Source organism: Spermophilus citellus (genome assembly GCF_964194105.1).
Source record: "Spermophilus citellus genome assembly, chromosome: 12".
Lineage (NCBI taxonomy): Eukaryota > Metazoa > Chordata > Mammalia > Rodentia > Sciuridae > Spermophilus > Spermophilus citellus.
This window is the reverse complement of record NC_138198.1, coordinates 32,016,522-32,029,206: the sequence shown is the minus strand read 5'-3', so window position 1 is coordinate 32,029,206 and position 12,685 is coordinate 32,016,522.

Sequence of the window (12,685 nt, the reverse complement as noted above, 5' to 3'; positions counted from 1 at the left end):
TCGCTGCAAAAAGCACCCCCTCACCCACTGCAGCTCCGCTGTGAGCCCACAGCAAGTCCATGCTGACCTCGGGCTCTGTTCCAGTTCTCCTGCTGTTCCCACCGCTTTCACTCACCCCTGAAACCCCCACACCCCAAGTCACCCATGAAGGACAAAATCACCTGCTCCCCAACTCCTACTAACGGTAGTGTTCTGACCGCCTTCCATGAATCACAGAGGCCCTTTAATGGCATCGACAATGGTAAGTCTTTTCCAGAAGGCTTTCAGTTTACTTTGCCAAGATCCATCAAAGAAGTCACTCTGTGGCAGCTGCTGTCTCATTAAATGTGTCTCTTCAATAAGACTTGAGCCGGGCACAGTGGCGCACACCTGTGATCACAGCAGCTCTGGAGGCTGAGGCAGGAGGATCGCAAGGTGGAGGCCAGCCTCAGCAACTGAGCAAGGCGCTAAGCAACTTGGCGATCCCCTGTCTCTAGATGAAAACATAAAAAGGGCTGGGGACAGGGCTCAGTAGTTAACCACTCCTGGATTCAATCCCTGGTACCAAAAAAGAAAAAAAAGGAACTAATGGTTTGCACTGGTGATGGGGCTAACTGTTTGGTGCCAGGCCCAGCTCCCAGCACGTCCTCCTCTTGAGCCACCTCTGACCTCTAACTTCTGCTTTAGAGTGACCAACGCGCATGATCACCCCTTCACTTGAACACTTGGAAGCCACCACAGTGTTATTAACTGGCCTAATTTCAAAATTGTTGTATCTCAGAAAAGGAGGAGGCCCAAGAAGGTGTCTGTGTCTGTGTGTGGGGGTGGCAGGTGACAGGGGAACGGCTGGCCAGGTGGTGGGGCGATCCGAACACACACATTTCTCTATCAGGTCCGCTAACCTATGTAGATGTGGCTCAAGACAACGGCGAGCCTAACATCAAAGACGGCTGATGGCAGGTCACTACAACAGATACCAAACGCTTGACATGCTGCGTGAACTCGCCACGGCGTGACACCAAGACAGGAAGTAATAAGCGCACATTGTTGGGAAAACACTGCCAATAAACCTGCTTGCCGCGGAGTTGACACAGACCCTCGATTTGTAAAAACACAGTAAAGCGGAGTGTGACAAAAGGGGCTGCTCGTCTGTGCAATCAGGAGCCGGGAGCCAAGGTGGCACTTCCCCCCATGTTTAGGGTGCTTGTTAGCGCTCTGTCGCGGGTCCTCTTCTTCTCGTTTCACATGCATTCTGCAGCCACAGCCCATCTGCTCCGACCCAATTATCCATGGCTGGTGCCTGACGCTGCCTCTGACCTGGGGTTCCGACCCACAGGCCATCAAGTTCAAAGGGGCCTCTCCTCCGCCTGCCCACCCAGCTAGCCTGCTGGGTGGGGTCCCCCGGCTCAGGAAGCACCTGTCATCCATCCAGTAGCTCGAGAGCGTCCATACGGAGTCTCTTCCTCCGGTCTGTTTTTAATTATGTTTTATGGGTGCATAATAGTGGGGTTCACCGTGAAAGGAGCGATCACGCAGATGACTCTCTCCACTTCGTCCCCAGGACTGCCTCCTGTGTCCCCTCCTCCTTCCCCTGGTCTCCCTTCTACTTATTTAATTGGTGCAATATAATTATGTATAAAGTGACATTCATTGTGATATGTTCGCGCACACAGCAAAATGTGTTTTGAAATCATTTTAGAGTTACAAAAAAAAAAAAAAAAAAGAAAAAAGAAAAAAAAGCAAGGATAATCCAAGAGCTTGTGTGTGCTTCTCAGCAGCTTCCACGAGGATCACCTCTCACTGGCCCACGATGCCTTTGTCACGACTGAGGAACTCATTTTACTATTACCATCCATGAAACTTAAGGCGATTCTAAATTTCATCTGTTTCTCTACTATTGTCCTTTTTATTTTTTCTTCCAGGCTTCAAGTCAGGATACCACACTGTATTTAGAACCCATCTCCCTGCTAAAAGAAAAATTTTTTTTGGTACCAGGGAATTGAACCCTGAGGCCCTCGACCCCCGAGCCCCGTCCCCAGACCTATTCTGTATTCTATTTAAAGACAGGGTCTCCCTGAGTCGCTTAGGGCCTCAAGTTTGCTCAGGTTGGCCTTTACCTTGTGATCCTCCAGCCTCAGCCTCCCAAGCTGCTGGGATTATAGGTGTGTGTCACTGTGCCTGGCTGAAAATTTTCTTTTTACCAACATCAAGTAGTACATAAAGCCCACTGCCACGAACTATAGTGTGTGGCTCATCTGTCCCTGCTCCCTAGGTCCAACTTAGATTTTTTCTGCCATACGTGCCGCCCTTCTGAGTCTCCAGCTCCTGAATCCCTCCCATGAAAGAAGAGGATTCGCTTCCATACACTCATCTCCGTCCCCTGCAATCGCTCTGGCTTGATCACACAACTTGTAGAGCTCAGGGTTTAGTGCTTAGGGTGGGACTGTGGCAAGATTATTCACCGTTGAGCCAAGTCATGTAACGAGTACCTGTATTTCCTTTCTAGAATAACTTGTTTCCTCTAGAATTAATGATTATTATTATTTCTGGCATTTTAAAGAGGTTACTCCACTGTCTGGTGGCTTCAGGATTTCTGCTGAGGACCCTGATTCTCTCTAGAGCACCTGTTTGGTTTCCTCTTGAGTCACGCAGCCTTCTAAGATGGCCATGGAGATCCCCGTCATTGGGTATTCCTGTCTTTGTAGTGGAGATCCCCTGATGTCCATATTTAAAAACACAATGTGGTAAAAGGGAAATCACGTCCACGATGAGGTGGCCCCAGACTGGCTTCTGTCACACCCATGCTCTCCTCTCCTTGATAAAGCTGCTTTATGGAGAGAGCCAAGTGCCAGGGACCGAGACCCTCTGTCAGACCTGCAGCCCCTGTGTGAGGGAGGAGGCAGACTGTCCTCCGGCCAGCCATTCAGAGGACAGTGTCCCTAACCTGCGTCATGGCTGAAGTCTGCTAGAGGCTCAGAGCCACCAACCCAGCAGAGCCCACAGACACCAGGAGACCTCCATGTCCTCAGCCAGGGCTCAGTGACCTGCGGCTCTGGCCTGTGCTTTATTGGAACTTGGTCACAAATGTTAACGTGGTGAACCCTCGTTGGTCCTATTTCCGGGACAGTTTGACTTTCTTTTTTTTAGTTGTAGGTGGCCACGATGCCTTTGTTTACTTTTCTTTATGTGGTGTGCAAGGTGCAACCCAGGGCCCGAGCCCCAGCCCCAGGCAGTCTGGCCTTCTGAACCACAGTCTCGCATTTTCCCTAACATCTCTGTATCTTCTGTCACTGGGTTCTGACTGCTGGGAGCATTCCTCAATTCCAGTTTCTAGCCCTTGTCGTGAATTGTCTAGCGTCGTATTTTTTTATTTCTAAGAGTGCTTTTCTCTAAGCATTATTTTTGACAGCTTCCTGTTCTTATTTCATGAATACAATGTCTTCTCTTATCTGAGGATTTTTGCTCCTTCTGCTGCAGTATGTTGTTCATTATCTCTGCATCTGGAGCTACAGGGGCTGATGTCTTGGTCTGTATTTATATTGGTTTATACTTCAATTTTGTTAGCGGAAGTTATCAAACGGTCCCTTGATGAGGCTGTCACCTCAGAGTTAAGAATGGAGCAATAGCCAACTGATGGCAGGGCTGGTCTCTCTGGAACGTTCTGCCGACTGGTCGGGTGAGCTGTCAGGAACTGCCAGCTTTCAGTGTCCGGGGGGCTTGTCCCCGTGGGTTCTCGAACCTCCTATAACGAGACCCACTGCCTGCTGTCTGGAAGGAGTGAGGTGTGACGCTCCGGGCAGGGGCTGTGTCCCCATCTTGAGTCGGAAGCTCCTGCTCCCCACGACACCTGTGGGCCTGCAGAACCCTTGGCTCCTAATCTCCTCAGTGATCACCTGAAGGAGACGCCACCACCCCACACAGGTGGGAGAGGTATCCGGCTGCTTCTTAGACGGTATGAACCCAGAAGCTTCCGTCCTCGGTGCACCTGCACCCCAACTTCCAGAGAAGCCTGGGCCCCTGACTGGGGACTCCCTGTGGCAGCCCTGATGTGGTGCAGCGTGGTGATCCCACGCGCAGGCCACTCAGCCTGCTCAGCCAGTTACCCATCTGCGGGTCCCCTGCAGGCTCTCGGGTTCTGCTGCATCACCCCCTCCGCTGTCTTGGCTCTCCTGTTAATTGTCCCCAGGGAGGGAGCCCAGGTAAGTGGTTGTGTTCATTATGCCGGTTAGACCTGCCCCCGGCCCCCTGGGGCTCACACTCTTGTCATCGCTGTGCTCTAGAGTCCTCCTGGGCAGCTCGTGTTACAACGCTGGCCAGGCAGTCTTGGGTGGCCCCCACTGGGGGGAACGCCCCCCCCCCCGCGCACGCCCCCCCCGCTCGCACGCCCCCCCGCGCGCACGCCCCCCCCGCGCGCACGCCCCCCCCCCGCGCGCACGCCCCCCCCCCCGCGCACGCCCCCCCCCGCGCACGCCCCCCCCGCGCACGCCCCCCCCGCGCACGCCCCCCCCCGCGCACGCCCCCCCCATGCGCACGCCCCCAGAACGCCTCCCCGTCGTGCGTCGTGTGTCAGCGGTGGATATTAAAGAGGATGCGCTGTGGAACCTGTGGTCAGTGGCTGAGGTGCCAGACCTGGGACGGCCACGGGGGAAGGAGGGCCTGGGCGACGTGGAACAAGGAGCACGCGACGCTCGAGGTCCTGTTCCAGCCCTGGGCCCGCAGCCAGACGACAGGCCGGGAGGGGCCACGGTAGGTGGTGGACGGGAGGCAGTGGGGGCCCCAGACGCTGGGGCGCCCTCCCGCCGCTGGTCCTGGGCTCCCGCGGGACAGAAGCGAAGACCCTGGGCGCGTCCCTCACGCAGGCGGTGCTACGGGCGGGCGAGGCTCCTCGCTGGGAAGCGGGCGCCTCAGGTTGAGCTGGGCCGCCCCGAGCGGGTAGCGCGTGGCGGCTGCTGCGGCTTCCCCTGCCGCCTGGGCACCGGCTCTGTTCCCGCGTGGTGTTGGGTTCGCAGGGGCAGCCTCGTTCTGGGCGTGTGCCGCTGCTGGAGGTCCGGGCCTCGCTCGGCGGGGCAGGGTCAGGGCCTCACTCTGCGCGACGGGGCCGGGGCTGGGGCCTCGCTCGGTGCCTCAGGGTCGGGGCCGGGACCTGGCTTGGCTCGGCTGGGCGGCGTCGGGGCTGAGGCCGGGGGACTTCGCTTGGCGCTTTAGGGTCAGGGTCGGCCCGGGCCTGGCTCGGCTGGGCGGGGGCAGAGTCGGGGCCTCGCTCTACGCCTCAGGGTCGGGGCCAGGGCCTTGCTCGGGATGCGTTGGAGCCGGGACTGGGGCTGAGGCCCGGGCCTCTCTGTGGCGGGTCAGGATCAGGGTCAGGGCCAGGGCCTTGCTTGGTGGCCCTTCAGAGTCGGGTCCGGGGCTGGGGCCTGGCTCCACTCGGCGGCGGGGCTGAGGCCGGGGCCTCTCTCGGCGCGTCAGGGTCAGGGTTAGGGCCGGGGCCAGGGCCTGGCTTGGCGCCTCAGAGTAGGGGCTGGGGCTGGGGCTGGGGCTGGGGCCGGGGCCTGGGCCTCGCTCTGGCGCGTCAGGGTCAGGGTCAAGGTCAGGGTTAGGGCCGGGGCCAGGGCCTGGCTTGGTGCCTCAGAGTCGGGCTTGGGACTGGGGCTGGGGCCGGGGCCTGGGCCTCGCTCTGGCGAGTCAGGGTCAGGGCCAAGGTCAGGGCTGGGCCGGGGCCTGGCTTGGCGCCTCACACTGGGGCCTGGGGCCTGGGCCTTGCTCGGCGCGTTGGGTCTGGTCCGGGTCTGAGGCCAGGGCCTCTCTCGGCGCGTCAGGGTCAGGGTTAGGGCCGGGGCCTGGCTTGGCTGGGTCGGGTTCCGGGCCGGGGCCTTGCTGGGCGGGTCAGGGCGGGGGCTAGGGCCAGGGCCCAGGCCTGGCTTGGCGCCTCAGAGTCGGGATTGGGACTGGGGCTGGGGCCGGGGCCTGGGCCTTGCTCTGGCGAGTCAGGGTCAGGGTCAAGGTCAGGGCTGGGCCGGGGCCTGGCTTGGCGCCTCACACTGGGGCCTGGGGCCTGGGCCTCGCTCCGCGCGTTGGGTCCGGTCCGGGGTCTGAGGCCAGGGCCTCTCTCGGCGCGTCAGGGTCAGGGTTAGGGCCGGGGCCTGGCTTGGCTGGGTCGGGTTCCGGGCCGGGGCCTTGCTGTGCGGGTCAGGGCGGGGGCCAGGGCCCAGGCCTGGCTTGGCGCCTCAGAGTCGGGATTGGGACTGGGGCTGGGGCCGGGGCCTGGGCCTTGCTCTGGCGAGTCAGGGTCAGGGTCAAGGTCAGGGCTGGGCCGGGGCCTGGCTTGGCGCCTCACACTGGGGCCTGGGGCCTGGGCCTTGCTCGGCGCGTTGGGTCTGGTCCGGGTCTGAGGCCAGGGCCTCTCTCGGCGCGTCAGGTTCAGGGTTAGGGCCGGGGCCTGGCTTGGCTGGGTCGGGTTCCGGGCCGGGGCCTTGCTGGGCGGGTCAGGGCGGGGGCTAGGGCCAGGGCCCAGGCCTGGCTTGGCGCCTCAGAGTCGGGATTGGGACTGGGGCTGGGGCCGGGGCCTGGGCCTTGCTCTGGCGAGTCAGGGTCAGGGTCAAGGTCAGGGCTGGGCCGGGGCCTGGCTTGGCGCCTCACACTGGGGCCTGGGGCCTGGGCCTTGCTTGGCCGTTGGGTCTGGTCCGGGTCTGAGGCCAGGGCCTCTCTCGGCGCGTCAGGGTCAGGGTTAGGGCCGGGGCCTGGCTTGGCTGGGTCGGGTTCCGGGCCGGGGCCTTGCTGGGCGGGTCAGGGCGGGGGCTAGGGCCGGGGTCCAGGCCTGGCTTGGCGTTGGGGGCCGGGCTCATTTGCCGAGCCTGGCTTTGAACCCCGGATTCTCCTCCGTGTTCCACGCCGCTGGGGTACAGTCATGGGCCGGTGCCAGGCTCTTGTTTTCTGGTTTTGGGGTCCCTGTGTCTGGGGTCCCTTTGTAATTGTCTTTTCTTGTCCCTTGCCATTGAGGCGGGGGTGCTGGACCACTGTGCAGCGGTCCCTGCTGCTTGGATGAATGAAAGGATTCGTTGGTCTGGGGGCCGGGTCTCCCTCAGTTGCCGGTGGCCTGGATGCTCCTGAGGCTGGCTCTGGACGTGGGGGCCTCCCGCCTCCCGCTCTCTCCTGTCTTTTTTCAAGCGATTTTGTTATATGTGCGGCAGTGATTTTCTGCCGACTGATTACTTCATTTATACTCCGTAATGGTATCCTACGTGTGATTTTTTTTTTTTTTTGAGAGAGAGAGAATTACGTTTATTTTTTAGTTCTCGGCGGACACAACATCTTTGTTGGTCTGTGGTGCTGAGGATCAAACCCGGGCCGCACACATGCCAGGAGAGTGTGCTACCGCTTGAGCCACATCCCCAGCCCCTACATGTGAATTTTATTTTTAACATTTTTCAGTTTTTTATAATGTTATTATTTTGGGTGATTGAAAACAGCTGTGCCCTAGTACTCAGCCACCTTTAAGTCCTTTCTAAAGTTTGAGGAAGCGTCTCACAAACTTCCTCAAGTGGACCTTGATCTTGCAAATCTTCTACCCTTTCCTTTTAAGTAGCTGGTATTGCAGTCACACAACACTGTATCCACTGTTTCAGTTCCGCCCTTATAACTTTGGCACGTCTTGTGTTTTTCTTCTGCATATGAGTATTTACTTACAAGTGAATGACTTATTGAGTCATATCAGGAAAGGCTACAGTGGAATTTTTGTCATGCAGATATCCATTGTCCCAGCAGCTTTCTTTGGAAAGGATGTCATTTATTCTCATTTACTGCACTATAGTTTCTTTTATCATTGTCTAAATGGCTAGAGGCTTAAAGGATTCAGTCTTTAGTTCCACAGGATGAATTACTCTTCATGAGGTCTGTGCTGCTTGGTATGATGTTGAATCCTATAGTCATATGTGGCACAATGTTTCTGTCAATGATGGACTATATGTACACTGATGGCTAAGTTATACCCTAGGTATGTAATGGTCTGTGCCATCTAGGATTGTGTCAGCACCCTGTATTATTTGCAAAATAACAGAATCACCTCATGATGCATTTTCTAGAATGTATCCCCATCATTAAGTGAGGCATCATATATATGATCATACGTGTTACAGTCACAACGTATGTAAATACTACTAAATTTTTACTCATGAAATTTACCAGAGCTTTTTCAATTTTATTTCTATTCTAAATGCAATATTGGGAATTATTTATACTTTCTATGATATGTTCACTGTTAATACTTCAAATTTTGCTCCTTTGCTTAGTGTTTTTCCTTACTGTCTTTATAAATATTGAGACTGATATTTAGCTAATGAATTCTTAGTTTTATTTTAAATTTATCATTTAATAGTGTTCTTTCTGTTTAATCTCATCTAAGATACATAACATTTTTCAGATTTATTCATATAATTACTATACATATTTAATATGTTCTTTGTTCTTTTGACATATGAACACATGCATAAAACCAGTTCAATAATAAACTTATGTATTTATTATCCTAAAGCATTTTTAGTACCTTTTTAAAATCTCTGCTCTTCTCCACCTTTTTTTTTTTTTTAAAAATAGTTATAGTTGTACACAATACCTTTCTTATTTATTTTTATGTGGTGCTGAGGATCAAAGCCAGCACCTCACATGTGCAAGGCGAGTGCTGTACCACTGAGCCACAATCGCAGCTCCTTCACCATCTTTTATTTAATGTATTTGATATTATTTAACAAGGCAAATACTGGACTAGCATCAAACATGTACAGATGAGCGAATTATTGCAAAGGGAACATATATATAACTACTATTTGTATCAAAAATAGAACATTTTAATGATGCTACAGAAAATACCTTCATGTCCTCTTGCTTTCACATACCCTCCAGTCTCCCTAGTGGTAATTAAATTATTCTTCCTTTTTTAAAACAAAACAGAACTGGAACCATTTATTTATTTACTTACACAAGAAAAGGGTAGAATAAGGTAGCTCATTGCCCAGGAAACCCAACCTGCCCCATCTTGCTTGATGCATTGTTGGTGCAACAAATTGGAGGGTGATCCAGGCATCAGGATAAAGAGGGGCAGCTCATAATGTCAGGGTTGGGGCATTAAGAGTGCAGTTATGAGAGGTAAACTGAGGATAATGGTTTGGGGATAGGTTGAAGAAAAAACGAGTGGGTGTGGGTTACTAGGGACCAGCTCGGGGAGCTCAGACAGAAGAGACAGGAAGTGAGCAACAGATTTAAGTTGGGTGAGCAGTGCCTGGCTTCAGAGTGGCATCTCTGGTAGGGCTCTAAGGGCAGGGAGCCAGGTGTGGGCCACACTTGATTGATTACACCATTAACTCCTGGTTTTCAAGAATTCTAAATGAGGCCAGTGTCATAAGTGTCATGCTGGCACAATATTTTCTGTTTCTCCCACCTTTTTCTCATCTCTGCATCTTTTTTCCTGGCGGAGTATGTGTGTACACCAGGGATTGAGCTCAGGCGACACTTGGACCACTGAACCACATCCCCAGATCCCCAGCCCTATTTTGTGTTTTACTTAGAGACAGGTTCTCAGAGTTGCTTACTGCCTCACTTTTGCTGAGGCTGGTTTTGAACTTGGGATCCTCCTGACTCGGCCTCCTGAGCCGCTGGGATTACAGGAGTGCGCCACTGCACCCAGCTCATCTCTGCGTCTTGTACATCCTCTGCAGTTTCTTCTTCCTCCTCAGATCTCCTACCGTCACCACTTTTTCTGCTGTGTCCACTTTGCCTTTTCTCCCACTGTCTTCTCCTTCAGATCCTTGACTCTCAACTACACCAGTTCCCTGTGCTTTTTACTGACGTTATTGTGGGCTGGGCATAGGCTTGTGGGAATCTTGGTGACGGGGGCCCAGACTTATGGGTCCTGGACAGTGGAAGGTGATGGCAGATGCAGTCCAGTTTGGTGAAAGCCGCAGTGGCTGCTACCTTTTGGAGCATTCTAAGAATACTTGGGTGCATTTATTTTTTCCACATTGACTTTTTAAATCTTTTTTTCTTAGTTGTAGATAAACACAATACCTTTCTTTAAGTCTATTTTTTATGTGGCGCTGAGGATCGAACTCAATGCCTCACACATGGCTAGGCAAGCACCCTACCACTGAGCTACAGCCCCAGTCCCCACATATTTACTTTTTATTGAACTTGTTACAGAGTTCTTGCACTGCCAAACCATGACTGAGAACCCAAAGCAGGAAGTAGTGTAATGGGACAGCCTCATCCACCCATCATACAGTATATTAAAACTTGATTCATATGCATTTCAAGAATTTCATAGTCTTTCATAAAATTATTTTTAAAAGTTGGAATTTTAATTTGTCTCATGTCTTCAAAAATTTCCAGTACAGCTGGGCACGGTGGTGCACACTTATAATCCCAGCAGCTCTGGAGGCTCAGGGAGGAGAAACGCAGGTTCAAAGCTGGCCTCAGCAAACTCGAGGCCCTAAGCAACTTGGTGAGACCCTGTCTAAATAAAATACAACAAAGCCTGGGGATGTGGCTCAGTGGTTGAGTGCACCTGAGTTCAATTCCCAGTACCCTCCCCCTCAAAAAATTTCCAGTACAGTTTGCCATTAAAGTAAAACTTCCTCATATCCATCAGTTCCTTCCTCAACAAGATAAAGCAATAATATTTTATGGAAAATGCATATTTTACAGAAAATATGTGGCCCAAGGTCCAAGAGATTACTTGTTAAGGTTTTTGGCTCCCACGTCGTGTCTTCAGTGTAACCAAGAATCTTTTATTTTTCCTTTAATAATCCTACCTCCCCATGACTGACTCAGCTACTCATCCAAGTAAGTCAAAGGGTGGGCCAGCTCAAATACCAACGTTATTGCCCACAAGGTAGGTAGGTGGGTTCTGTCTGGCCATACTGTTGCACACCTAGAAGTCAGATTCCTGGACTGACATATCCACAAAGACTGAACTCCTACAGAGAATGCCCCCACACAGTTGCTTTCACTCATGTGCTTCATTCTTGCTAGTGTAGCCAGCCCACAACTTCTGCCTTTGGCGAATGGCTTTATTAGAGAGAAACCCAGACTCTGCAGCAAGTGGTCACATACCACTCTGCAGTATTTCTACTGAATCAAATATATAAAACCAGGAAACTGCCAGACTGTCTCATTAGGTGGAAGGAAACTTTTCAGTAATCCTCAGGTGCTTCCACAAGTCCCTTTTAAAAAAAATATTTTTTTCTTAGTTGTTGCTAGGCCTTAATTTTATTTATTTATATGTGGTGCTGAGAATCGAACCCAATGCCTCATACGTGCCAGGCAAGTGTTTTGCTGCTGAGCCACAGCCCCAGCCCTCCACAAGCCCCTTTTAAGGACCAAGTACTGGATAGCTTAAGCTGTGATTACTAAGCACCGCATGGATGTCTTTTGCCCTGCCTTTGCAAATGAACACGATTAGAGACACCAGAAGGCCAGTAACAGAGCTATCAACAATCAACAAGTCCTAGAAGATACCCAGAAAAAAATCAGACTCTATAACCAGGTTACAGTGTGTGTTGATAGCAAGCATTTCACTTATGTTTTATCAGTCCTCTGGGATCTACCCGAATGTCCCAGAACAGCCTCTCTCCTATCTGAGTAGCAGTAGCATAAGGTGAACTGAGATTGAAATGGGATCTTCTACTTCTCTCTCTGTGGTAAATTTTGACATATGACACCGTATTTTTAAAAGGTCTTTTAAAAAGTAATTCCAAGTCTGGGCTTTGAGTTTCTACTTAAGGGACTTGTGAGTTTTTTTTAAGGACTAATATTAACCTAATTTTAAAAAGATCAATTAAATTTTATATTAGTAAACGGCTTTTTATTAGAACATATACTTTTTTTTGCATATAGAAGAAAGGAAAGGAGCACTCTTGAAGACTTGGAAAGACCATTTATGGGTAGCCAAAAGGAAATTGCCAGAAGCGGACGCTTGTATCCTCCCCAAGTTCATATATTGAAGTCCTGATACACAATATGATTGTATTTGGAGAGATTTTCTTTGGGTGGTAATTACAGATAAATGAGGCCACAGGATGGGACTTTCATGATGGGTTAGTGTCCTGAAAGGAGTTCCATCTCTGATCACCATTTGAGGACACTTTGAAAAGGTGGCCAACTATGGGAACCTGATCACACCAGCATCCTGACCTCAGAATTCTAGCCTCCAAATCTATGAGAAAATGACTCCTCTTCTAGCATGAAATAGAATAAACATAGGGATAGTCATGTTTATCCTATAGACTTGAGTCTCTGTATTTTATTGAATAATACACATTTCAGTTAATACTACTTAAAGCAAATGTCTATTTCTCTTTCCTGTTTATTCAATTATTTTATTTTAATGTATTAATAAGTTTAATATATAATCTGTATTTATTTTAATACCTTAAATATTTAATTAATAGCCTATGGGGTGAAAATACACCAATACATGATGTGGCTCTTTGGTAGAGCCCTTACCTAGAATGCTCCCAGTCTGGATTTTCATGTGCTGGTCCCTAGCACCATGAAAAACCAAACAAAAATAAGTAAAATCATTGGGACTAGGCACAGTGGTACATTCCCATAATTTCAGTGACTAGGATGCTGAGACGGGAGCATTGGAAGTTCAAGGCCAGGGTAGGCAATTTAGTGAGACCCTGCATCAAATTTTTTAAAAAAATAACAATAAAAA